The following is a 27,390-nucleotide window of genomic DNA, read 5'->3' as shown; positions in this document are numbered from 1 at the left end:
GACAGCTGTTTCGCATGTGCTTCTTCAGTGAGACATCCGGAAGCCGGGTGCCGGCATAGACTTTAAAAGGGGTCACAGCCAATGGAGGACGGGGAGGTGTGGCTATGAATGAATACTTATTTGCTTGTGGTGCAACCCCCCGCATATAATAACCCATGATTTGGGTCAGCTGCAGCTGCAATTAACATGGAGGGGGAGTGTCACCGCTGTGCATAAAGCTTGCTCCCATACAATTATGTGCATGATATAACTTCCTAACATGAATAAATAAAATAATAATGCCTATAGGAGTAAGAATAAGCCATTGTAGGTGATCTGCTACCGTCCGCTATAGGCCGTTTAAAATAAACGCTCCTGGTATGAATGGATTGAGAGTTAGCTATAAAATGTTATAAAGTCTGATATTCCCTACATAGGGAAAAAAAAATGTGTTATATGTACATAAGGGGAATGGAACTATTTCCCATGATGAATGCCTGTTATATGTATACACATATATAACTCGGATAGAGACAGTAAATAATATTCTATACTGACATCTGTGGCTAGACACTTTTTCTGATATCATGAAGGACAAACAAAAGAACTACGAGCCTTTGGTCTGGAACGTGTCAGGTTGGGGACACGTGGCGGAGACTTAAGTAGAGAGTTACCGCGGAAAGAAAGCAAATGGATGTATAAATTAAATACAGTCAGTCCTAATGGCCTCAATAAAATGATCAACTACGTCTTTTTATAGAGCTGTTCAAGTCACAAAAGAGCAACTGCATGCTTACCCATGTCTGTCCAAATAATTTTAGTACTTTTGTCCCTCTTTTCTTTTAATATATACAGTACAACTCGTGATTGTTTCATTAATATTTTCATCAAATCCACATTTTTTCTATTCCCAATTTTATTAAAAATTATATATTTTTTATATTAATCAATCCTCCCTTCACTTCCCAGCACATAGCAGTGTCTAGCTTGTTGGATTATTTATTACATTTATTTTTCATTTTAAGATTAATTATTATTATTATTATTAATATTATTATTATTATTATTTCATTTCATATCTACCATTTAGTTTCTGCGCTTACTTTTAGTTTGGCATTCATATATCTAAGCTCCACATCATTAACCAATATCATTGATAAATATGGGACACGGTCTCTATGGACTCATATATCTGATATTTTGGGACGTCATACCTTTTTACGATAAGGATGCTGGTTTTCATTATTATATCATGACTGTGGCATACAACATCGTCCGGTTTGTTTCCCCTGTGTTACATAAGGGCTCAATAGGATCATTTCTGTGACTCCACAATATGTATCTGCTAGGTACATCTCCCTTCCCCTACTTCATTGGGAGAAAGAGGACACACTAACGATTGCACGTTCTATTGGCAATTCTGCTATTAATTTACTTTGTAACACTTTTCTTTTAAAGCCTATTATCCAATCAGAATAGTATTTACTGTCTCTATCCGTTTTATATATGTGTATACATATAACAGGCATTCATCGTGGGAAATAGTTCCATTCCCCTTATGTATATATATAACTCCATTTTTTTTTTTCCTATATAGGGAATATCAGACTTTATAACATTTTATAGCTAACTCTCAATCCATTAATATATGTGGAGGTTTGTACCACAAGCAAATAAGTATTCATTCATAGCCACACCTCCCCGTCCTCCATTGGCTGTGACCCCTTTTAAAGTCTATGCCGGCACCCGGCTTCTGGATGTCTCACTGAAGAAGCACATGCGAAAGAGCTGTCTGGGGCATCAGGCGGACGTCTATCCGTTTTGACAGACGGACGCCGCACTTTCAGTGCAGTACTAGAACCACATATTTCCACACCGATATTGACAGGTACCTTAGCTCCTTTTCGAGTGACCTACTGCGGGACCGCATGACGAGAGATTTAGTCCTGCAATGGCATTTGGTATCAGGATCAACACCATCATTAGGGTCCTAATTTTGTCACCTGGCTATCCTTTTCTAAGCACTACGGAGATTATTCTGACAGTATTTGCACTGAGATTATTCGGATATATATTCCGTGTGTACTCAACATTTACGATATATAAATGATAGTATAAGATTACGTGTGGTATAGGGAGTTCTATAATTGGTGTTATTGTTACAACTACATCAGCAATTAGGACCTAACCAACCCCCATTTACACTTTTTGCTAATTATCCAACCACCCAATAGCCTACATAGAACTGTGTATGCAGACCGGGGAATGGCGGCTGCTATCTAGGGTGTTTATTACATTTCTCTGTGGTGCGGACTGCTTGTCAGCCCGTTCAAAACTTATTCCCACCTAGTCAGCTTTATTATACGCTATACCGCACTTTAATCCGTGTACAACACAGGTTTTGACTCTGGACACATTCTTGTTGTTACATACAATTTTTTTTTATATATCTGAGTCTGGACCAACCTGTTGCTATCTATTGTACTCACCTTTCACACGTGGTCATAATACTTTTCACATGGAATACGGATATGAATTAGTTTTGATAAAATATATGTTCATGTTTATGTTTAGTTTGTTTTGTGGCATTATATTTTAAAGATTAATTAAAGGTTATATTTTAATTATACTGTTCAATGAGTGCCCCCCAAAAAATGAGAGTTCTTTTCTTCTTCTGCTCGCAAATGTTTCTCAACTCTCAGGGGTGCACCTCCACATGAGACAATTGCTTATCCCTCATTGGGATATTCACGTTACATTATCGTGGTACATTTATTTGTTGGTTATTTCTAACCACAAACTTTGCTTATTGGACCTGTGCTCTGGTTTCTTTTCCCTTCCCCCCTACCTTTTCCCTCCCTTAACTCTAGTTAACGTGATATAATTGGGAAAGGCAGTGATGAAATCAAACGTAACTCCGGTATATAATGATTAGCAATAAAAGCACACAGTCTCTGTAGAAGCACACGTTCTTTAAACCAAGCAAGGCCCAAGCAGGAGACCGTTCTAACACAGCAAGTTGTTAAGTGCTGAATGCAATGCACAATGCTAGATGCTGGTAATTAGGTGCACAGGCTGATTAATGAACAAACACCTGGAGAAAGTCTCTTACTGCAAGATGTTGTGGCAGACTGTGGCTGGAGTTCGTAACAAACTGAAGACTGAAGATGAAATGACGGAGGGACAACAAGGAAACCACTGGAGACAGGAACACAGGAACCAGGAGAACTTGTACACCAAAAGTGACTCGTTGTCCGAGGCGATGAGGCTGAGCCACGGACTGAAATTTATACCCTTTGCTTTGCGGTGATTGGTTGCTGGACTCTGTGTGCAAACACAGCGCAGGATTGGATGTCCAGATCAGCTTAATGCAGGTGTCACGGCGGTGCCCATGCTGGACAGACGCCGGCACACAGCAGGGCACACACTGGATGCGGTTCAGGGATACTTAGCAACACTGAACATGACGCTCGCGGACAGTGCATCCATGCAGCCGCGACTGGGGCCGTGACCTCCGGAGACCTGCACACCAGCGCGCTGGTAAGTGAGATGCTGCTGAACGCCAATTCCTGACACTGTCCTACTTGAGTATGGAAATCAATATCTTGGAGGGCTATTGTTGGCTTCCCTCAGACTTGGATGCCAATATCTTTGCATTAGCACATGGTTAGGTAACTATGCCAGGAGCAGTCCTGGATAGGTCCCTTAAATTTTGATGCTCAAGTTAAACCAATGGTAAGAGAAAGTTAGAGCGTCTCAGGTAAATTAAGAGGACCTCACAGTCTGGGATGCCTTTTTGTCACAGTTTAATGAAATCTGCATTTAGCCTTTCCTTGTGTTGACTAATATGGAGTTTAAGTTGCTTAATGGTGTGACGGGCTCCTCCAGTCTTGTGGCTTATCTGGATGGTAGTTGGGGAGCCGCCCTGTGGCCAGATGATTGGATTTGAGAGGGTTTGATGAGGAATATTCTACTTCTCAAACTCTTTACAATCATGGTATCTCTTGAACTTTGGGATGAATGCAATAGGAGTATTCGGTGTGACAAACTTGGTGTTGTTCATGTCATCAACCATCAAGCATGTTTTGACAAAAGTTTGCTTTGCAAAATTTTATTGTTGCCATCAGCATTCCAGACAAATTGAACTGAGAGATGAGCAGTCTGTTTTTTTCTAAAAACCAAATGTTAGGATTCTGATTCAAACTGAGTCCTGGTTCAGATTACTTTGAGGTTTCGATTAGAACCAAGTCCCTGCTCGCATCTTCCGTTTGGATCTTGGATATCAATTATTGATTTTTTTTTGTGTTTTGGATTACATTTAAATCCTTCCCTCATGATTTCAGCTACCTTTTCAAACAGGAGAGTGTATGAAGAGGGTGTGAACTGTAGTTTATAGTGTAATACTACATGCTAGCATCCAGATTACATGATTTTAGCAGTTTTTTTAGAAATGTTTGAAGAACTATAGATCCAAAACTAAATGAAAACACAAGGGTGGTTTTGCCAAAACCAAAACCAAAACATCATACTGATTTAGACCCAAAATCAAAACACAGAGTTCTGTACACAGCTCTTCTTCAATAAAATATGTTCTAAGTCGATCCAGTACACAGGGGTATATTTACTAAGGTCCCGATTTCATTCGAATCCATTCAAGTTTGTTTTTGTTTTTTCTAAGTGGCATCTCTGTAATTTATTAAACTTTAAACTCAGCAGTGTTTGGGGCATTCGTATTTTGTTTCACGGCCGTCTACCCAAATACGAATGAATAGACCGTTGGTCAAATGCGGCAGTTATTTAATAGAACACGGCAATTTACCAAGGATTCGTATTTATGAATGCGGTCGGAAATACCCTCAACTCGGCCGCAAAAGGCCTTGATTCGTAGAAATGAAGACATTTCAAATAGAACTGCTTTTGGCTGCCGTGTTTCACATCTCTCACTAATGGCCAATTGCTAAGGTAAGTGTTATAATATCCCTGTATGGTTTTGAAGATAGTGTTTATGTTTTCTTGTATTTTTTCACTGGTATGCTGCACTGGGCTTTCTGGCTTATGCTGATTTTTTTTTTTGGGTGCCACACCCTGCACCTAGATATAGCACTAGGGACCCCAAATATACAGAGAGGCCTTGACGCGGCTTCGGGGCTTATTCATAAATTTGCGCAAATATATGTAACTAAGATCTCTGAATTCCAATACTGTGTGGGATTTAAATCTGGTTACTGTTATCATTCAGGGTGCTGGGGTAAACAAAATGCCTTTTTTTCTTGCTTAGAAATACCTCTCCCTTTCAAGCACCTGAATGATATCACTAAGCTACCACTATATATGTCAAGTGTTATAATATCCCTGTATGGTTTTGAAGATAGTGTTTGTTTTCTTGTGCTTTTGTAAGGTTTTAAACAAAATAACACTTTTGTCAGTGTGCAGTATACCTTTATAATGTTAAAAAATTTCAAGCACATTTGGTGAAAACATTATAGTAGCACACTATTGTATGTGGAATTGTGCTTGATTTGTGTATGTTTGCCCATGCTTTCATATCTCCCTAAGGAAATTGTTTAAAATTGATTTAACTGTTTTTAAGTGCACTCTTCTCTATATCAATACTTAACCACTGCTGCATGTGTAAGCTATGTTGCTTGAATGTCACCATGCATATTATCTACTTAAACAACTGTACTCTATTTATTCTAGAAATAATTGACAGACACCATTTTTTGTTTTGCCTTGGTTTTAGTTTTTGAGAAGCAAATAATGAACCATGGCCTTAATTTTGCCAAGAATATGTATAATGCTAGTTGCATACAATTAACAATTTCCAATTAAAACACATGATTATTTTTAATTATTTTGCAGGTCTTCCTCTGGATGTGGATGGGCCTTTGCCACTTGTGTCCGCTCGTGTTTGGCCAGAACGTCTTGGTGGTGAGGTTACAGGTGACACTAAGGTGGTTGTGGCTGTTGAGCTCTGATTTATGACCGAGATGCTTGGTTAGGGTAGTTAGAGTGACATTCAAGTCTCTAGTGGCTGTCGTGTGGCTTTCCATTATTCGGATCATGTTCTCTTTTGTGGTTTGCGTGGCAGTTAATATCTGCAGGTATGATTGACGGAGCCTGTGATTTTCATCCATGATTCTTTGGTAGGTGTCTAGCATCCTATTATTGTCTGCCCTCATTCCATGGTGTTAGCCATTCTAGTGAGTTCTGTGGTTTGTCTAGTGTTGCTTCTACATATTCTTGGTATGTGATGGGCCAGACTAGCAATTAATAGTGTTTGCCTACGCAAACACTCTAAATTATTGGATTGCTGAGTGGTCCAGCTGTCCCAGAAAGCCTCTTCCCGAGACTGTGGTTGTGGTGTGGTCGGGCTTAAGTCCGGTTGTAGTGTCCTTTGCCTGGCCGGAGTAAACAAATGTGTGTGGGTTGGGTCAGGCAGTGGTATTGGTGTGAGGTGTAAAGTGAATGTCTCTCCATTGTCAGGTTCCGGCACTTGGGCTGGTGGAGTTGGCTGAAGAATGAGATCCCCTGAAATGAGAGACCAGTAAGCAGAGGCGGAACTACCGGCAGTGCAGGCAGTGCACTGCACTGGGGCCCACCTCTGTCCAGGGGCCCAAGCATGTAATGAGTCAAACTGACTCATTACATGCCGCTGTGCGCTGCAGGCAACCGCTGCCCGCAGCGCACAGCCGCCCGGAGATAGGAGCTGAGCAGCGGTACAGACGGGGGAAGGAGGAGGGAGCCGGAGGACGGAGCCGCAGCAGCGCTTTGTTACTGGTGGAGGCGCTGCTGCTGCTGCTCCTCTGCTTCCCTATAGGCTGTCTTCCGAGAACAGCCTATAGGGAAGCAGAGGGGCAGCAGCAGCAGCGCCTCCACCAGTAACAAAGCGCTGCTGCGGCTCCGTCCTCCGGCTCCCTCCTCCTCATTCTCTACTGCCCGGGAATCGTCGTCTGACGCAGCTGCACCGAGGAGCCTGAGGGTAAGTATAATTCTTCTTTCTTTCTTTCTTTCTTTTTCTTTCCTTCTTTCTTTCTTGTGCCTGCCTGCCGCAATGTGTAAAAAGGGGGGACTACCTGCCGCAATGTGTAAAAAGGGGGGATGCCTGCCGCACTGTGTAAAAAGGGGGGACTGCCTGCCGCAATGTGTAAAAAGGGGGGACTACCTGCCGCAATGTGTAAAAAGGGGGGACTGCCTGCCACTATGTGTAAAAAGGGGAATCTGCCTGCCGTAATGTGTAAAAATGGGGACGCTGTCTGCCGTAATGTGTAACAAGGGCACGCTGTCTGCCGTAATGTGTAAAAAGGGCACGCTGTCTGCCGTAATGTGTAACAAGGGCACGCGGTCTGCCGTTATGTGTAAAAAGGGGTAATCTGCCCGACGCTATGTGTAAAAATGGGGAATCTGCCTGCCGTAATGTGTAAAAAAGGGGGGCTGCCTGACGCTATGTGTAAAAATGGGGAATCTGCCTGCTGCTATGTGTAAAAAGGAGGAATCTGCCTGCCGTAATGTGTAAAAATGGGGACGCTGTCTGCCGTAATGTGTAACAAGGGCACGCTGTCTGCCGTAATGTGTAACAAGGGCACGCTGTCTACCGTAATGTGTAAAAAGGGCACGCTGTCTGCCGTAATGTGTAACAAGGGCACGCGGTCTGCCGTTATGTGTAAAAAGGGCACGCTGTCTGCCGTTATGTGTAAAAAGGGCACGCTGTCTGCCGTTATGTGTAAAAAGGGCACGCTGTCTGCTGTAATGTGTAAAAAGAGGAATCTGTTCGCTGTAAGGTGTAAAAGGGTCTCTACCTGGTGTAGTGGTGCTACTGTGCGGCGTAATTTGAATAATGGAGACTACTGTGTTGGTATTATTTTGTGGCCACACCCCTTCCCCACGAAGCCACGCCACTATGTATTTTTGCGCGCGCCTACGGCGCGCACTGCCCCCGGGGTGGACTTGGATGGGGGGGGGGTCCCAAAGCATTTTGTCGCACCTGGGCCCACCGCTTGCTTGTTCCGCCTCTGCCAGTAAGTGTTAGTTTATTATCTAATCAAGAATATCCAATGTGTTGTGTTACCTAGGGCTACCAATCTTAATTTACTGAAATTATTAATTAGTGAATATAGTTTTTAACAACATTTTGTTTTTTATTTATGATTTTGGGTCAATAATTTGCCAAAAAAATTTGTTCTTTTGTTTGCAGGCTATGGACAACATATGCCCATCAATTATTTAAGGTTAAGTGATTGAAGAACATAATGATGAGTTTGTTTGTGGAGCATTATTTACATCACCACTTTGTTGCTATGCTGCTGCCTTAAACTGTGAAACTACAAAGGGGTAATTTAACTGAGATGGGTGTTCTTTTTAAGCTGGGATGTTGCACATACTTTCCAAACACATTCCAAGATGCTTGAACTATAAGGTGTTACATAAATGATGAGTGGAATGTGATTGGTTTGGTATGGTAAATAATCCATCTTAAATTGAAAAGGCATCTTTGAAGACTTTGCCCAATGTTTGGCTTATGGTTAAGTGTGTGTGGGTAAGTATGTGACATTTTTCTGTTGTGTTTTTTAACTCACCAGGCAGTTGTGGCGAATGTGGTGACAGTGGCTGCTGACTGTCGAGGAGTTGCATTGGTGGTGCGGCTGATACCTCTGACATGCGTCAACGTGGTGGTGTGATGTGTACTGGCCAGGAAGACACACCCAGACTGCGTTTCCGTGGTGGCAGCACATGTGTGGATGGGCCTAAAAAACAAACAAACTGTAATATTGTTTCCAAATTGATGTGAAAACACACCCAGTGCTAATGTTCTTACCAGCATCATCAGCATCCTCAGCATCAGTAGGAGTGGAGACTGGGCCAGAGGCTGATTGTGACTTTTTAGAAACTGCAAATGAATATGATGCAATTAATATAATTCCTAAAAATTAAACCAACACATATATGTTTCTACTCATGAATTAAATAATCATGTATATCTGAATTACCAATACATTAGTATTTGTAAAATATATTTCCAAAACTGTGCACACACTATCTAAAAAACTGCAACACATACTGTAACTAGCCATATACTGCCCCCCAAAAAATCACTCTTGCATTTGAAAACAAACAGTGCAGATGAAAAGACAGTATGGTTGTTTAAATTTTTTGGCACAATCCCCCCGCACCCTGTCCCCCTCCAAAAAAAAAAAGTGTGCATAATCCAACCACAAAAAACATGAATATCATTCATTCAAATTCAAAGTTTCACGACAACAAACATAAAAAAGACAACTCCCCCCAAAAAATAGGGTTGTCAGCATACACAACGGCAAATTGACTACTAAAAAACATGTTTCCTTATTAATGACCAATACATTATTTTTAACAAACACCACAAAGCATACTAATTTTCAAAACAACAAAAGGGCATCATAATGATGATTTTAACAAAAACACAACTTACCAGCCTGCTTGGGCCGATCAGATTCCAGGACATAAGTCCCCCTCACTACTTCCGGAGGAATAAGGTTCTGCAGGGGCACCTCATATTTTAAATAAGAGGCTACAAAAGGAGGGCCACCTCCTGTTTGGCATGTAGACTTGGCCTCCTTGGCCATTTTGGCTTTCACACACCGCTTGATATCATAGAACCTCTTTCTACATGTGTCCTTGGTTCTCCTCACCAAGCCCTCACTATTAACAGCACCAACCACCTTCTTCCAGATGCTGGATTTCTTACGGTAGGATACCTTGGGCTAATAAGCTGCCGATGGTACCTCATAATCACCCACACCAGGGCCTCATTTTCAGCAAAAGTAAACTGAACATTGCACCCTGACTTGGTCTTGGTGCATGGCTATGGAGCTACATCACTCTCACTAGAGGACTCAGGCATATCCACTGCCACCTCCTCCCCATCCCCTTCCTCACTAACCTCCTCCACCTCACCTACTTCACTAACCTCCTCCACGTAACCTCCTTCACTAACCTCCTCCACCTCACTAACCTCTGCATGAGACATAGTTAAGACACACAACACAGAACACTAAAAAATAAAGATGAACAAAACACACTCATCCTCTACCTTTACACAGCACACACACACACACACACACACACACACACACACACACACACACACACACACACACACACTGACAAGAGACTTAAATGAAAAAAACACTGACAAAAAATATGACAAACTAAGAACTAACAAGACAACAATAAAGACTAGACAACTTTCAAACACAATACAGCAATCAGAACTCGAAATATAGAACAACACTGCACTCACCAACTCCTCCTACTACTATCTCTCTCCTCTCCACTAACTAAACCCATGAGGTGCAGATGGTTTGGGGCATATTTATATGGCTGCGCTTTGACACTCCCTCGTATTCTACACAACTAATCACGTATCACCTTCAAAATCGAAAATAAACGTAAAAACGCAGCCGCACTGTCCTGAAAACACTGTCGCACTTGAAAAATACGTCAATCATGCATCCAAACATCCATGTTCAGCCGGACACAAACACGTATGGCCGAAAAACACACACCAGAAATCCGAATTACATAGACATCGGAAAATACCAATATGAGAAACACGGTAGCTTAGTAAATTACCAAGTACAAAATCAAAAGTTGCAATTTTGCACAGCCAATGGCATTTGAGTTCAAATTCAACTGAAATCGGCAGAAACACGAATCTTAATAAATATATTAGATAGTACACTGTATTGCAGGGACATACTGTACAGTATACTATGAAAGTCAGTGCACAATAAAATATTTTGTCTTCAACATCAGTGTATACAGACACTTTCACATTATTTAATGAAACAGTTTTCAGACACACAATGACTGCCTATCAGTACAAACGTTATCAGTATGTTTGGTAAGTATAATGAATGATTGCATGGATATGTATACTTACGTTAATTCATCTAAATTACAATGAATTGAACACTTTAATCTGGAAAGTGAAAATTGTAATGACAGAAACGGTAATGTTGAATTGCTATACCAATTATAGGCAGTTAAAGTTAACAAACGTTACCTCTTGTTTCTACAATATACCATGCTAGAAGCAATCAGAGTAATACGGTTATATGAACAAATCTGAATTTCAGAATGCAAATGCTTTTTGACTTCTTAATGATTTAATATTTTTTGCACAAATCTCTGCCAAATTTTTTTTTTTAGAAACACAATAATTGATTTTGACCTGACTAATGAATATAGTAATTTACTCAGTAGTACAGTTATTTCTCTGCAGGGCCACCTTAAGTAATTTTGGGATGCTGGTGCTAAGGGGGTGGCAATGACCAAGAGTGTGATATTGGGGCCATGCCATATTATGAATATTGGACCCACTCTGCAGAAGCAGTGTTTATGTAAGGCAGTGTCATGACACCATCTTAGGGCATGGCCATGCATTTTTGCAAACCTTGGTCTTAGACAACCCTAAGAACCTAGTTCTCTCTAACCGCCCTTCTAGCTGCCTATGTTTGACACAATACTTTTTAAAGAGCTTTCCCCGTACAACAACTAAAAGCCAACAAATCTCATTGCAACAGTAGTTACCATTGGCTGCATAAGTGTTATAATCCACTTTGTGGGACATGTACTAAGCAGTGATAAAAGTGAGAAGTAAGCCAGTGAAGAAATTGCCTATGGCAACCAATCAGCATTGACGTAACATTTATAATTTGCATTCTATAAAAATATACAGAGAAGCTGATTGGTTGCTATGGGCAACTTCTCCACTGGCTCACTTCCCCACTTTTATCACTGCTTAGTACATGTTCCCCTTTGTCTAACTGTTGAATAGGGTGACATTTAAAAAACCCAGGTTGTCATCAAAAACTTGTTTGTTTGTTTTCCAGCAATTCCACTTTTTGTCCCTAGATAAATCAGACCCAAAGTCGCTAACTATGACAGTAGATAGAAATTACATACGACTGATTAGAAAAATGCTGCTGGCTACTATTGTTGGCATCAGTGACCAGACAGATATTGACTCAGTATGTCATGTACTGTTGCACATACAACAACATTATTATGTTATAATGTCCCCTGTGTGTTTAGCATGGGCAATATACTGTGATTAAAAAGAATGAATCTTGGTAATTGCTCCCTATGGCTAGAGTGCCATCACTTTAGTCAGAAAGTAAAAATAAATTGTATACAGTACAAGAAGAGTATTGTTTTAATGTAAACCCTATGTGTGTCACGCTCGGCATAAGTTGGGGTTCTGACAACCGAGGTTTGGCTGAAGGGACAGCTACCTGTGAGGAGAGTAAACAAGGTGGCTGAATGTAATTCCTCCTCATGGGGTGGAAGCCAAACTAAGTGTTAACGTTGGCCGGAGGGCATAAAGAAAAGGAGGACTTCGTAGAAAGATAACTGTAGATTTAATGAATAATCAGGCTGAACACGAATATTGGAGAACTAGAAGAAACTGGAAGAATTAGAATCAATGGTTAAATGACTTGAAGAGTGAAGCTGAAGATCTCCGGTAAAGAAGAACTGAAGACTGTGTTTTATGATAAAAAGATGAGGCTGAAGAACTTGGACTTTGAAGAAATGAAGACGTCTGCGGGAACCGCCGTTAGCACCTGGAGCTCTTCTACGACCTGGGACCCCGTGAGTGCTTCCACAAGTGGCAATGGACTTAGACAGTAAGACTGCAGCAGCATTTAGGTAACCGATAGATGAGAGCAACCAGGACCAGGGAGCCAGAAGTAACCTGGGAGCACAGAGATGGAGAACCTTTCACAAGGAGGTAACTTGAAGCACTGGCACTCTCCCTCTGAGCCAGCCCCCTTTTGTAAGGGGAGAACATGCTGGATTGGCTGGACACAGATTGGGAACTTCATTGATAATACTCTGGTCTCACACATGGCTGCCCCCAGCATAGTAGACATACTTAGCTATTAGCACACAGCTTTAGACAACTTCTGTCTCTGACACACTATACTGTGTCACCACTAGAGGACCTTACCGCTGCGATCCCCGCTGCAGTGCCCGGCTCTCCAGACCCTCGGCCCCCGGCCCTTGGCAGCCACATATCCATCCAGGAGGACCCACCACCAGCAGCTCCCTGCCGCAGTTGCCGCTCCAACCAGCGGGACGGTAAACCTACGGGAGCACCCTCCGGAGGTAAGGCTCCAGTGCCTGACAGTACCCCCCCCCCTCTTTAGGGTGTGCTCTGAAAACCCTTGTGCTTTCATCGGATTCTTGGTATGAAAGGCCTGGACTAAACTTGGAGCATGGACGTCCTCTTCAGAAACCCAGGACCTTTCCTCCGGTCCATATCCCTTCCAATCAATAAGATATTGGAGACAACCATATCTTTTACGACAGTCAAGGATCCTATGAACTTCAAATTCTTCTCCTTGAGCAGCTTGCACCTTGGGAGGTCTAGGGAGTGCAGCCCGAAAATGGTTAAGTATAAGAGGCTTCAGTAAGGAGATGTGAAATGCATTTGGGATCTTCAAGTACGGAGGCAACGTCACTTTGTATGCTACTGTATTCAATACTTTTTCAATAGGATATGGTCCAATGAATCTGGGGGCAAATTTCTTGGAAGGGACCTTGAGTCTTAAGTTTTGAGTAGAAATCTAGACTTCCTCACCCACTTTGAGGCTAGGGACAGCCTTCCATTTCCGATCTGCAAAAAATTTATATTTATTGGATGTTTTAAACAATGCCTCATGAACTTGTTTCCACATCTTAGTGAATTGCTGAAGGGCTAACTCTGTGGCAGGAACTTCGAGAGCTGGAAGAGACTGGAAAGCAGGAACATGTTGATGAAGTCCATAATTCACATAAAAGGGTGTGGAATGGGTAGCGGAATGGTAGAGATTATTGTGAGCAAATTCAGCAAATTGAAGATAGTCCAGCAAATCGTCTGAAGAAGAAGACATGAAGAGTCGTAGGAAAGTCTCTAAGTCTTGGTTCACTCTCTCCGTTTGGGGATGGTATGCAGAGGAGAAACTTAATTCCATTCGGGGCTGAACTTAGTGCTCTCCAGAATTTAGCCACAAATTGAGGCCCTCAGTTGGAAACTATCTCTTGTGGAAGTCCATGTAGCCGGAAGATGTCTGATATGAACAATTTTGATAGTTGTGGAGTGATTGGAAGACCTGTGAGTGGGACAAAGTGTGCCATTTTGGAAAATCGGTCCACAATGACCCAAATGGTGTTTTGTCCTCTTGAGACAGGTAGGTCAGTTATAAAATCCATGTAGATGTGTGTCCAGGGTTTTTGTGGAACCGATAGTGGATGAAGAAGACCCAATGGTGATCCTCTTGGACTTTTATGTTGGGTGCACTTTGGGCAGGCAGCTATGAATTCCAAAACATCCATCTTCAGATGAGGCCATCAATAGGAGCGTTAGATGAACATAAGAGTCTTGAGGCTACCTGCGTGTCCCATACACGGTGAGGTATGAGCCCACGTGAGCAGTCTTTTTCGAAGTTCTGGTGCAACTAATGTTTTTCCTAGTGGAGGAAGCAAAGTAGTATGAGTTGCAGCAAAGGAGGCATGATCTAGGATGAATTGTCTGTCCGTAAGATCTGTGGACTCATCTGAACTCAATGAATGAGAGAGCGAATCTGCTTTCCGATTAAGAGACCCTGGATGATAACTGAGCTTGAAAGAAAAATGGGAGAAGAACAGTGCCCACCTGGCTTGCCGTGGGTTTACACATCGGGCGGTCTGAAGATATAAAAGATTTTTGTGATCCGTGGTTACTGAGATTGGATGCTGAGCTCCTTCCAGCAAGTACCTCCTCTCTTCAAAAGCAAGTTTTATGGCAAGCAATTCTTGTTCTCCAATGGCGTAATTTTGTTCTGCCGGAGAGAATCTAAGGGAAAAATAAGCACAAGGATGAGCTTTCTGATCCTCAAAGTACTGGGATAAGACAGCCCCCACTCTTACTGAAGAAGCATCCACCTCCACCTGAAAAGGACGACTGAGATCAGGTTGCCGAAGGATAGGAGCAGACATGAAGGCCTCTTTTAGAAACGAAAAGGCTTTTAGTGCCTCAGGTGGCCAAGCTGCAGAATTAGACCCTTTCTTGTTAGTGCTGTAATCGGGGCAGTGATGGAGGATTAATCTTTAATAAACTTCCTATAGAAATTGGCAAAGCCTAAAAAACGCTGGACTCTCTTCAGAGTGGTAGGAAGGGTTAAATCCCTGATTGCTTGGACTTTGGAAGGGTCCATCTGTAATTCCCTCCCAGAAATGATGTAACCTAAGAAAGGGATGGAGGGAACCTCAAACGTGCGCTTCTCCAGTTTACAAAAGAGTCGATTTTCCCTTAGACGTCTCAAGACTTCTCAGACCTGTTCCCGATGGACTTTTAGATCTTTGGAAAACATTAGAATGTCGTCCAGATATACAACCAGGCACTTATAGAGAACATCTTGGAATAATTCGTTGACATATTTCTGGAAGACTTCTGGAGCATTGCATAAGCCAAAGGGCATCACCAGATTTTCGTAATGCCCGTCGCTAGTATTGAACGCAGTCTTCCACTCGTCTCCTGTGTGAATGCATATAAGGTTATAAGCTCCACGCAGGTCCAATTTGGTGAAAATGGTAGCAATCTTTACTCAGTCAAATAGTTCGGGAATCAAGGGCAAGGGGAATCTGTTCTTACCTGTAACTTCATTGATGCCCCGGTAGTCGATGCAAGGCCGTAGGCCCCCGTCCTTCTTCTTAACAAAAAAAACCCTGCCCCGGCTGGAGAAGAGGAAGAGCGAAGGAACCCTTTGGCTAAATTCTCCTGTATATACTCAGACATCGCTTGGGTTTCCGGAATAGATAAAGGGCACATTCGACCTCTGGGAGGTGTTTTACTAGGCAGTAAATCGATAGGGCAGTCCCAACTTCGGTGGGGAGGAAAGGTATCCACCCCTTGCTTACTGAAGATGTCCAGAAAGGGCTGATAGGCATTTGGGAGATCAGTGGAGTGTAGGGTAAGGAGTGGCTTGAAGGTGGATAAACAGCTTTGAGAACACGACTCCCCCCAAGCGAGTACATCCATAGTTTGCCAATCCAAGTGGGGGTTGTGCTCCTGTAACCACAGGAATACTAGGATTATTTTTTTAGAGGCTTTGGGAATTACTAGGAAAGAGATAACTTCAAAATGGAGAATACCAACTTTCATCGGTGGGTAATGATCCCTTCAGAGATATAACTTCCGTCAACCACGGTGATAGAAAAAGCTCGCTCCAAACGAATGGTTTGTATTTCAGACTGTCGGACTAAGGCGGAAGTAATGAAACTTTCTGCAGCTCCAGGATCCAAAAGTGCTGTAACATGAAGGGGTGGTCTTCTGTATGCCGGCGGTCGGGCTCCCGGCGCTCAGTATACCGGCGCCGGGAGCCCGACAGCCGGCATACCGACACTTATTTTCCCTCGTGGGGGTCCACGACCCCCATAGAGGGAGAATAAAATAGTGTGGCGCGCGTAGCGCGCCACCGTGCCCATAGCGTGGCGAGCGCAGCGAGCCCGCAAGGGTCTCATTTGCGCTCGCCACGCTGTCGGTAAGCCGGCGGTCGGGCTCCCGGCGCTGGGATGCTGGTCGCCGGGAGCCCGACCGCCGGCCAGCCGTAGTGAACCCAACATGAAGGGAGGTAGAGGGAAGTTCCAGACATACAGCCAGCAGTGATTCCTTCCTGGTAAATTGGTTGGGGAATGCTCCTAGCTTAACCTCTCCTGCATAAGCTAGGAGCGGGCGTTTCCCGGTCGTTGAATACAAGACTTAACGAAGTGGTCGGCCGCCCCACAATACATGCAGAGGTTGCCCTGTCTGTGTCTTTGACGTTCCTCATTGGTGAGACAAGAGCGGTTGACCTGCATGGGTTCTTCAGTAGACGGTGAGGATGGTCTAGGAGTGGGACAAGCACGAGGTTTGGGTCACTCGAACCTTGTTCTCTCAAGACAGCATTCCTTGTATCTCAGATCAATCTTGTTACATAAAGAAATAAGCTGATCGAGATTAACTGGCACATCCTGAGTGACCAGGTCATCTTTAATTTTGTCGGAGAGACCGTTCCAAAAGGCGGCAATAAGAGCCTCTTCATTCCAGCCCACTTCGGAAAACAGAGTACGGAAGTGGATCAGATACTGGGTGACGGAACGGGTTCCCTGACACAGACGCAGAATCTCCAAAGAGGCAGAGGTGGTCCGGCCTGGCTCGGCAAAGATTTTACAAAAAGTTGCCACGAATTCCGTTTAATTCGAGAGTATGGGATCAGTTCTCTCCCATAGGGGTGAAGCCCAATCCAGAGCTGGTCCGGTCAGAAGTAAAATGATGTATGCGATTTTAATCCGATCAGATGGAAAGTTAGCTGACTGAAGCTCAAACTGGATCTCGCATTGATTGAGGAACCCTCGGCATTGCTTTGGACTACCGCCAAATTTACTGGGTGGCGGTAGTTGTAAACGAGGAACTGGAATCGACACAGAGGATTAGGTGCTAGCGGAGTGGAAGCTGGAACAGAAGTCCGAGATGTGGAAATGGCTGCGTGAAGAGAATCCAAACGAGTGGACATATTCTGCATGAACTGTACAATCTGTGCTTGCATGGCCTCCTGTTTATTTTGGACGAGACAAACACACAGCAGACAGAGAGGGGGTACTTTTTCCCCCCTGGTACCCCCCAGCACATTAAAAATTACCTATAATTATATCTGAACCTGTCTAGTAATAGAATTTCAGAGAAATTGGTCACATGCATTTGCAAATACATGTTTCGCTGCTGGCCAAGTCAAGGCTTCCATTATGCCATTATGTAGTGTTAGTACTGCTGAGATCGGAGAAACCTTGATGCAGCCAGCAGCTAAACATGTCTTTGCAAACGCATGTGACCAATTTCTCTGCACTTCTATTACTAGATAGGTTTATATATGGTTACAGGTAATTTTTAGTGTGCTGGGGGGGTACCGGGGGGAGATAAGCACCCCATCTCTGTCTACTGTTTGTTTGTGACCGCTCCCCCTTTCTAGCACCTGATATATAATTATCTCTAGGAATCATTGAGCAACTGCCATTGTTTGTCTGCATATGTGAGAAGGCATTGAATGGGAGCAGCATTTGGAAGGCATGCTGTTCCATGTAGTGCTAATGGGAGATCCTGGGGGTGGCTCCCAGGTAAGTTAACCCTGTGTCTGGATGCGTTTTAGTATGAGCCTTTATCATGAGGCCTTACTGTAGACAAATCGCATGGCCCTATGTGGGCACTGCCATTATGTAGTGTTAGGACTGCTGATATCGGAGAAGCCTTGACATGGCCAGCAGCTAAACATGTCTTTGCAAATGCATATAACCAATTTCTCTGAAATGTTATTACTAGATAGGGTTAGATATGGTTACAGGTAATTTTTAGTGTGCTGGGGGGGTACCAGAGGGGAAAAAGCACCCCCCCCCCCTCTGTCTGCTGTCTGTTTGTGACCCCTCCCCCTTTCCAGCATCTGATATAGAATTATCTCCAGGAATGATTGCGCAACTGCCACTGTTTGTCTGCATGTGTGAAAATCACAATACTGTTTTATAAATTATACTTTTTTTTAAAATAACATTGCCACTGTATCACTTTTATTGATAGAGGCCCCACAAGTTTGTTGTCCAGGGGACCCCTTAATCCAGTCCTGATTGTATCCATATTTAAAGGACCATTTGAGAGGCCCTTTGTAAGTGTGATGTACAGTAGGAAACTTATTCAATTTTTGCTGCACATACTGGTAGAATCCTTTAAATTGTTGGATTGTTCTTCATCAGTGTAAGCAATTCCGGAAGACCACTGTACAATATACAACATACAATGTTTTATGAAATAACTTAATATGTCATAATGGCCCTGAAATTGGAGAATGAATGTTATAATTCATCAAGCCAGTCTTCCTGCTTTAAGGTCTCAGGAGTAAAGGTCCAAATTGTGATGTTCACGGGGGGCATAGTGATTTAATTTGCATTAATAAGCACCACCTCACATGGTACAATGCTGCAAATCACAGTATCACGCAACTGGGGAGGGGCTTAACGATGTGATTCACTGCTAACAGCACCATCAATCATCAAGCACCTGGATCTGGGTTGTTAAATGTCTCTATGGGGAATCCAGGACAATTCATCAAACTTCAGGACTCTCTCAAATATTCCAGGTGAGTAGACAAGTATGAAATACATGTATCCTGCGCTATTGAATATAGCAAAAATAATTATGCCAATTTAATGTCTAATACAAAGTCATGATCAAGTAAATCCCCATTTGACATAAATACATAGAAAAGGTGGTACATTACCAAGCTGAATTATACAATGTATATAAAAAACATTGTGAAGTAATTGAAGTATTTTACTGAACTATGTTCACCTTGCTTTTTCACCCCTCTACAGCATGATATCATGGTGGTTATTCCGAGTTGTTCGCTCGTTGCTGATTTGCACTATGCTGCGATTTGTTGCTAAATGCGCATGGTACGCAGAGTGCATGTGCTAAGTTATTTTACACAAAACTTAGATTTGCTGGTGTTCGTGCGGCGCTTTTCAGTCGCACTGCTGATCAGTGAATGATTGACAGGAAAGGGGCGTTTCTGGGTGGTAACTGAGCGTTTTCCGGGAGTGTGCTAAAAAAATTTAGGCGTGTCAGGGAAAAACGCGGTAGTGTCTGGAGAAACGGGGGAGTGGCTGGCCGAACGCAGGGCGTGTTTGTGACGTCAAACCAGGAACTAAACGGACCGAGCTGATCGCAATCTAGGAGTAGGTCTGGAGCTACTCAGAAACTGGAAGAAAATATTTATTCGCAATTCTGCTAATCTTTCGTTCGCTATTCTGCTAAGCTAAGATACACTCCCAGAGGGCAGCGGCCTAGCGTGTGCAATGCTGCTAAAAGCAGCTAGCGAGCGAACAACTCGGAATGAGGGCCCATGTTGGCAGGTAGATGCTTCTCTAATGACAAAGGGCCAAATTCAGTTAGCCATGAGTTAGGTAATGTGGGATGTTACATTAACATGGACTTTGTAGGTTATTTCCACCAAGAGTGCTCCCACAGGTTTGGGGTTTTGTAGACTTTAAAAAATAATAAATAATATTATTGTTTATTTTAGTTCCACTTTATTATGTGATGCATTGCAGAAAATAGTAACATAAGTCCCTACAGAAGGTACACCAACTGACTGCTTATTTTTATACTCGGGCTAGCATGCAGCCTAGGTTTATTCTAGCCATGGGGAGGGGGGGGGGGGGAGTATTCAGAGTTGTTAGCAAACAAAGAAAAAGCACACTAAATGGCAAAACCATGTTGCACTGCAGGTGGGGCAGATGTAACATGTGCAGAGAGAGTTAGATTTGGGTGGGCTATATTGTTTCTGTGCAGGGTAAATACTGGCTGCTTAATTTTTACACTGCAATTTAGATCTCAGCTTGAACATACCCCACCCAATACTATCTCTCTCTGCACATGTTATATCTGCCCCACCTGCAGTGCAGCATGGTTTTGCCCATTAGTGTGTTTTTTTGGTTTGCTAACAACTCTGAATAAGACCATTGGGGCAGCAGTTGTTTTATCACATGGCTTCCTTCTGTGGTTTGTCTTATATCATGTTCTGATTGATCCCACTGTTTTATATGAAAACCTCAATGGGAGATCATTGCCAGTTAAAGCATTTAATGCTAGATAGCCCATACCTGTCTTGCTTCTGCAGTGATCTCTTTTTCTGTTTGCTGTTTGTACCATCCATTGCCTGTGCATCACGACTCTGCTTAATGGGGGTCATTCCGAGTTGATCGCTAGCTGCCGTTGTCAGCGGTCAGGCTGAAAAACGGTACTTCTGTGCATGCGTATGGTGCGCACTGCGCATGCGCGACGTAATTTCACAAAAGCCGATGCAGTTTTATACAAGCTCTAGTGACGCTTTTCAGTCACACTGCTGATCGTTGAGTGATTGACAGGAAGTGGGTGTTTCTGGGAGGTAACTGACCGTTTTCGGGGAGTGTGTGTAAAAACGCAGGCGTGCCAGATAAAAACGCAGCAGTGGCTGGGGAAACGGGGGAGTGGCTGGCCGAACGCAGGGCGTGTTTGTGATGTCAAAACAGGAACTAAATAGTCTGAAGTGATCGCAAGGTAGGAGTAGGTCTACAGCTACTCTGAAACTGCACAATTATTTTTGTAGCAGCGCTGCGATCCTTTCGTTCGCACTTCTGCGAAGCTAAGATACACTCCCAGAGGGCGGCGGCTAAGCATTTGCACTGCTGCTAAAAGCAGCTAGTGAGCGAACAACTCAGAATGAGGGCCAATGTGTGCTGTCAGGACAGATTACCTGCACTCTGCTTATTGTCTAGACTAGACTGACTAGAATATATACTGCCTTTTCACATTTAAGCTGTTCATATTTTGCTCATTTTTGTTGCTCCTTGCTGTCTGTACATTTGTAGTCCCCGAGTATAAATGTTTTGTTGTATGTACAGGTACTAACTGGGGATGTATGTGGGTTGAGATGTTCCTCCTCTCTTTTCTTCTTGGGTGACAGGTTCAGTTTGCAGCTTTTGGAGATCACCGTCCGCAGTAGCACAGAGCAATCGGGAATAACTGAAGGACTCAGAATTTGTTAACGTAATATAGCCGATCAGATAAGCGGCACTTAGTAAAATAAACGACAGACCACAAAACAATACTACAATTTTTTATTAAAAGTAATTAGTCACAATATTATTCACTTTAGCTTCTAGTGCAATTTCTGTAGTACAGTTATCAGATTTCCAACATATCAACGTAATACCACAATAATAATACATTCAGTCAACATAACATTTGTGTAACGGATATACGTATACCTGGGTTCAAGGTTGATACTCTTTGGTAAATGTCCCATTCAGAGGCTATATTTATATATGTATATATAATTAATTGATGCACACACGTTGCCGCGGTTTCCAAAGAAGCCCTTACTAGTGGCCAACACATAATTACTGTGACACAGTCAATAGTCTATTGTCCCCTCTGGAAACGTAGTTAACCACTTGCCTGGCATGGTCGCATCAGATGCGACCATGCCTGCAAGTGCTCTATCTAACCTGGTCGCACAGGATGCGACCAGTCAGATAGAGTGTTAGCAGCGGCAGGGAAGGGAAACTTCCCTCTGCTGCTGCTGGCAGAGGGACCGGAAAGGTCCCTCTGCCTCCCTGCACTGATCGGTCAGCACAGCAGGATCCCCCCCTCCAGCGGCTGCAGACAATGGCAGCTGCTGGGGAGTGTAAATTAACCCTCCCAAGCCACCCTCCGACCCCCCCCTGTATACCAGGAGGCTTTCTTGGCTTTCAAAATGAAAGCTGATATGGTTGCGATGTTCCCGATGTTCCTATGGTTGCGATGTTCCCTATTGATTTTTCGATGTTTGGGAAAAAAGTATTTTTAAAAAAATAAATAAAGAAAAAAATATTTTATTTTTTTAACTAAAATAATTTGGAATAGGGTAAAATTCATGTTCTTCACCTAATTTACTCGTAACAAATTGACAATTTTGGAGCGTTTTTTGGCAAAATAAATCATCAGTTAAGTGGTTAAGTCAGTATGAGAAAAGTGCGACAATCCTAGTTGAACCGCAGGGTGGCGTTAGAAGCTCACTGAGTCCCTTCAGACAGTTAGGTAAGTGTCCTTCTTATGATGAACAGGTAACTTTTGATTACTGTGAACTGTAACTTTAAACTATACTTCTTACTGTAGTTCAGTGTACTAAGATGAGGCAGTGTACATGAAGCAATTTCAATGGAGAAGATTGCTGGCTGCTATCATGGCCAAGTTGCTTATATGTGGCAAGGGGAAGTGCTGTATTTGCTACACAGTCTCTGCTGAGAGATAGGTAGTGTATATGGACACAAAAAGCTTGCTTATGTGTGCTAAGTCCTCTCTCCACGATCAGGAGAAGGTCCTGCCTGGATACTGCTGGGCTGTGGCTGTGCTCATACTGCTTTCTCCTCTGAAGCCACATGTGCAGGGGCAGAGAGAGTAGTTTCTGCTGAAGGGAAATACCAGCATCTCTTGGACACTCGACAGTGGTGTTGCCCTCTGTTCTAGGTGCCAGTCACACTATCTGAATCCCCTATATGGCCCACAAATGCTGCCTATTCTTCTTACACTCCTTCTCCTTCTCTCTCCATGAGGCAACTTACTCCTCCTTCTTCTGCAGGTGTCAGCCCCCTTTCTCATGTATCATCAGATAGGAAACATCAGCCAATCCCTGTCCACTGTTCACATGTTCCACTCATGCTCAGTCTCACTTGTTAACCCTCTGTGATCCAGATGAATCAGGGGGTATTCCTGGGGGGTTACACATTGCCTTCTGGTGATTTGCTATATTGCATCCTGCACATCATCATCTGGTGCTATGATATGGCACAATCAAGTCAGTCATATTATATTTTATAGTCTCCTACCTCTAATTGAAAGAGTACTTGTTAAGTTACAGTACTACTACACCTTGGGTATAAGCTCTTCAGACAACCAAGTACGGACAAACACATGTCATTCTATGGCAATGGTGATTGCTTTAGTTCAAAGCCTTGTGAAAACCAGTTTTAGTAACTTATTAAATGTAGTAAGCTTTATGGCACCTACACTATTACTGTAGAGCTTACAGACTAAGGGGGTCATTCTGACCGATCGCACACTGCGCTCCTTTGCAGCCATGCAATCGGATCAGAACTGCACATGTCCTGTGGCTGCATTGCGCAGGTGCATCATTGCTCGGAGCCGGACGTCACCAGTCAGCAACACCGCTACCAAAGAAAGCAACCGCAAGAAGATTGACAGGAGGAAAACAGAACCGGGCGTCAACTCACCGTTTTCTGGGCTTGGAGATCCAAACGCAGGCGTGTCGAGGCGTTTGGAGGGCGGATGTCTGACGTCAATTCCGGGACCTGCAACGCTGGATTGATCGCACAGGGTAAGTAACTCTTACCCTGGTCTTGTTCTACACAAAACTTTTTTACATAGCAGGGCTGTACAGCCTTGCTATGCAAAAACCACTCCTCCATAGGTGGCGTCTACCTGATCGCACACGCATCAAAAAGTTGCTGCGTGCCTTCAGGTCAGAATGAGCCCCTAAATTATTTCATAGTCACATACAACCAAACACACAGTTCCATATGTGTCAGCATCAAACAAACCAAAATATATGTTTTTGGATGTCGACAGGCAGAGTGTTAACATTCTCAGAATGACGACATGAGGGACTGCGAGTGGAAGGAGAAGTTAGGGTTTGACTGCAGGAGTGGAGGTCAGTGTTAGGAACTAGAGGGAGGGCATGGGTTATGCTAAGGTTTAGGGTTATGGCTGGCGGTCAAATACCAGAATTGCAGAGGATCACAGGTCTGACTCAGGAGTGAAAGTCACTTGATCTCCAGGGCCTGGATGACACCGCTGGAGCAGCTGCAGCCACCAGAAGCAGGTAACCACTTGGTCACTGGAGACAAGGGGGGTAATTCAGAGTTGATTGCAACAGCAAATTTGTTAGCAGTTGAGCAAAACCATGTGCACTGCAGGTGTGGCAGATACAACATTTGCAGAGAGAGTTAGATTTGGGTGGGCTATTTTGTTTCTGTGCAGGGGAAATACTGGCTGCTTTATTTTAGACTGCAATTTAGATTTCAGTTTGAACACACCTCACCCAAATCTACCTCTCTCTGCACATGTTATATCTTCCCCCCCCCCCCCCACAGTGCACATGGTTTTGCCCAACTGCTAACAAATTTGCTGCTGCGATCAACTCTGAATTAGGTCCAATACATGGACATTCTAAAATGTTGACATTTTATCACTGTCTACACGATGAATATTGACATGGTGACATGGTCTGTCGACATTATGACCATTATAACATTCTCATTTAAGTCCCCTTAAATATGGGGAAACCCATGGAAATACAGGGACATTATAAAAATGCCTGAACATTAAACATAAGATCAAAGCTTAAAAAAGTAACAGTTAAAATAGAGATGTGCTGGTTAGGATTTACACGGATTTAATCAGATCTCAAAATGGCATCTTATTGGCTATCCAACTGTCACATGTTTTAGATTAAATCTAGATAAAGTCAAACTTGAGATATTTTGTCATTAAGAACCATAACTAATTAAAAGTAGTTTCAGCTGCAATCTCTCAGAAGTCATTAGTAATGGAAAGATTCTGAATTTTCACCAAATATCTAACTTTCATACTGTACTCGGACCTTTTTTAAAAGCGGCAACCATGTATAAGGCAAAACAATGCTTTGTAAATTATTGTCACTTTAAAAATGTCTGAGTTTGGCCAAGAACCCACATCTCCGGCTAAGTCTAACTTCATTACATTTGGCCCCTAACAACTATTTCATTGCTGCGGTTTTCACTTACTTTAAAAATGTTTTTAAACATCATTCTATGATTACCTATAAATTTTAAATTCGAATGTATATGGGGCCTGGTTTGGACTAGTATGATGGTCACAATGGTAATCCGATGCTGTGTCTGTCAAGTAAATTTTTTAAAAATCTCTCATATACTTGCCTTTGCAAATGTATGCTTTAAAAATTAGGCTTATGCTGTTTTTTCTGAAGCTGGTTCCTATACTTAAGAACAGGGTCGGACTGGCCCTCAGGGGTACAGGAGAAATCCCCCGGTAGGCCACACTGCCTAAGGGCCCACCGCCTCCTCTAAGGGTCAGATTCTATACAATATACTTATGTTAAATTGTACTGTATGTGACTAAGGTGTATTTTCTACAGTGCATTGTTGTTATTAATCTGGTACATTATCATGCATGGACTAGAAGTCTTTATATTTACTATATATATATTTATCAAGGGGCCTTGACCATGCACTATTTAATTGTTAGCCAAGCCTCTGTGGAAGCTGGCCACACCCCTAAGCATGGGCCCCTACCATTGAATTCCTCCGGTGGCCCCTTCATACTCCAGTCCGACACTGCTTAAGAAGCCAAATAAAAAACGGACTTACAGTAAGTCAAAGCCTACACTAAAATGAATATGTTCTTATACAGTCAATCCTCTTCATAAATCAATTCAACAAAATACTGAACAAAGGGAATAGGGATCTCATACTGAAACATTTATTGTCTATTGTTTTGTTCTACCAATGTGTTTAAAATAGGATTTTAATACCTACCAGTAAATCCTTTTCTCTTAGTCCGTAGAGGATGCTGGGGACTAAGTGCCATTTGTGAGCGGGAGCAATGGCGCGCAGCGCGACCGCTGTGCGGTACCTCTGAGACTGATGTCTTCTGCCGCCTTCACTGAAGTCTTCTTTGCTTCGGTTACTCACCCGGCTTCTCTCTTCTGGCTCTGTGAGGGGGGACGGCGGCGCGGCTCCGGGAATGAGCAGCTAGGCTATACCTAGTGATCAGACCCTCTGGAGCTAATGGTGTCCAGTAGCCTAAGAAGCAGAGCCTTTAACTCACAGAAGTAGGTCTGCTTCTCTACCCTCAGTCCCACGAAGTAGGGAGTCTGTTGCCAGCAGTGCTCCCTGAAAACAATAAACCTAACAAAAGTATTTTCTAGAGAAACTCTGTAGAGCTCACCTAGTGTGTGTCCAGTCTCTCTGGGCACAGAATCTAACTGAGGTCTGGAGGAGTGGCATAGAGGGAGGAGCCAGTTCACACCCATTTAAAGTCTTAAAGTGCCCATGTCACCTGTGGATCCTGTCTATACCCCATGGTCCTTTTGGAGTCCCCAGCATCCTCTAGGACGAAGGAGAAATTCAATTTTCATTGCTTCATAATTAAGCAAAGAGAGAAACACTTGACTTTAGTGTTAAAAAATTACATTACAATTACAAACACACAGCTTGCTAGAAAGAAAACACTTGGCAGAAGAGCTTATTGTTCTGCTCAGAGGCATAACTCTGGAGGCATCTGCCGCCGGGCTTCTACTCTGAAGGGGGGTGGAGTCACCTCTCCTCTCATCCTGTGTCACCATTAAATTAAGTTACTTGATAGCCGCTGACTTCCTCACTGGTCCCTGCACCTTACAGGTCACACCCTCTTTATTATAGATACACATTTTACAAGTGTCATACCCTGGAATAGAACCCACGACGTATTACACTTGAAGTAAGCTCCTTACTGATAAAGCTGTTTGCTCCTGTATAGGAAATATGAGAATTCTAATATATGAAGTTACTTCTCTGACAATTACATGTAACTTCATATAGTTAGAATTCTCAGACTTCCTATGCAGGAGCAAATAGCTCTATCTGTAAAGTGCCTTCTGTCAGTGTAACAGATACATGGGTTCTAATCCTGGGTATGACTGCTAAGAAATGTGTGATTTAAAATAAAAGACAATGAAATACAGTATATACATTGTTTTCTTTCAGAACACTCCACACACACACACACACACACACACACACACACAC

Source organism: Pseudophryne corroboree, chromosome 2 (assembly GCF_028390025.1).
Source record: "Pseudophryne corroboree isolate aPseCor3 chromosome 2, aPseCor3.hap2, whole genome shotgun sequence".
Classification (NCBI taxonomy): Eukaryota; Metazoa; Chordata; class Amphibia; order Anura; family Myobatrachidae; genus Pseudophryne; species Pseudophryne corroboree.
Note: the sequence above shows the minus strand (reverse complement) of the source record.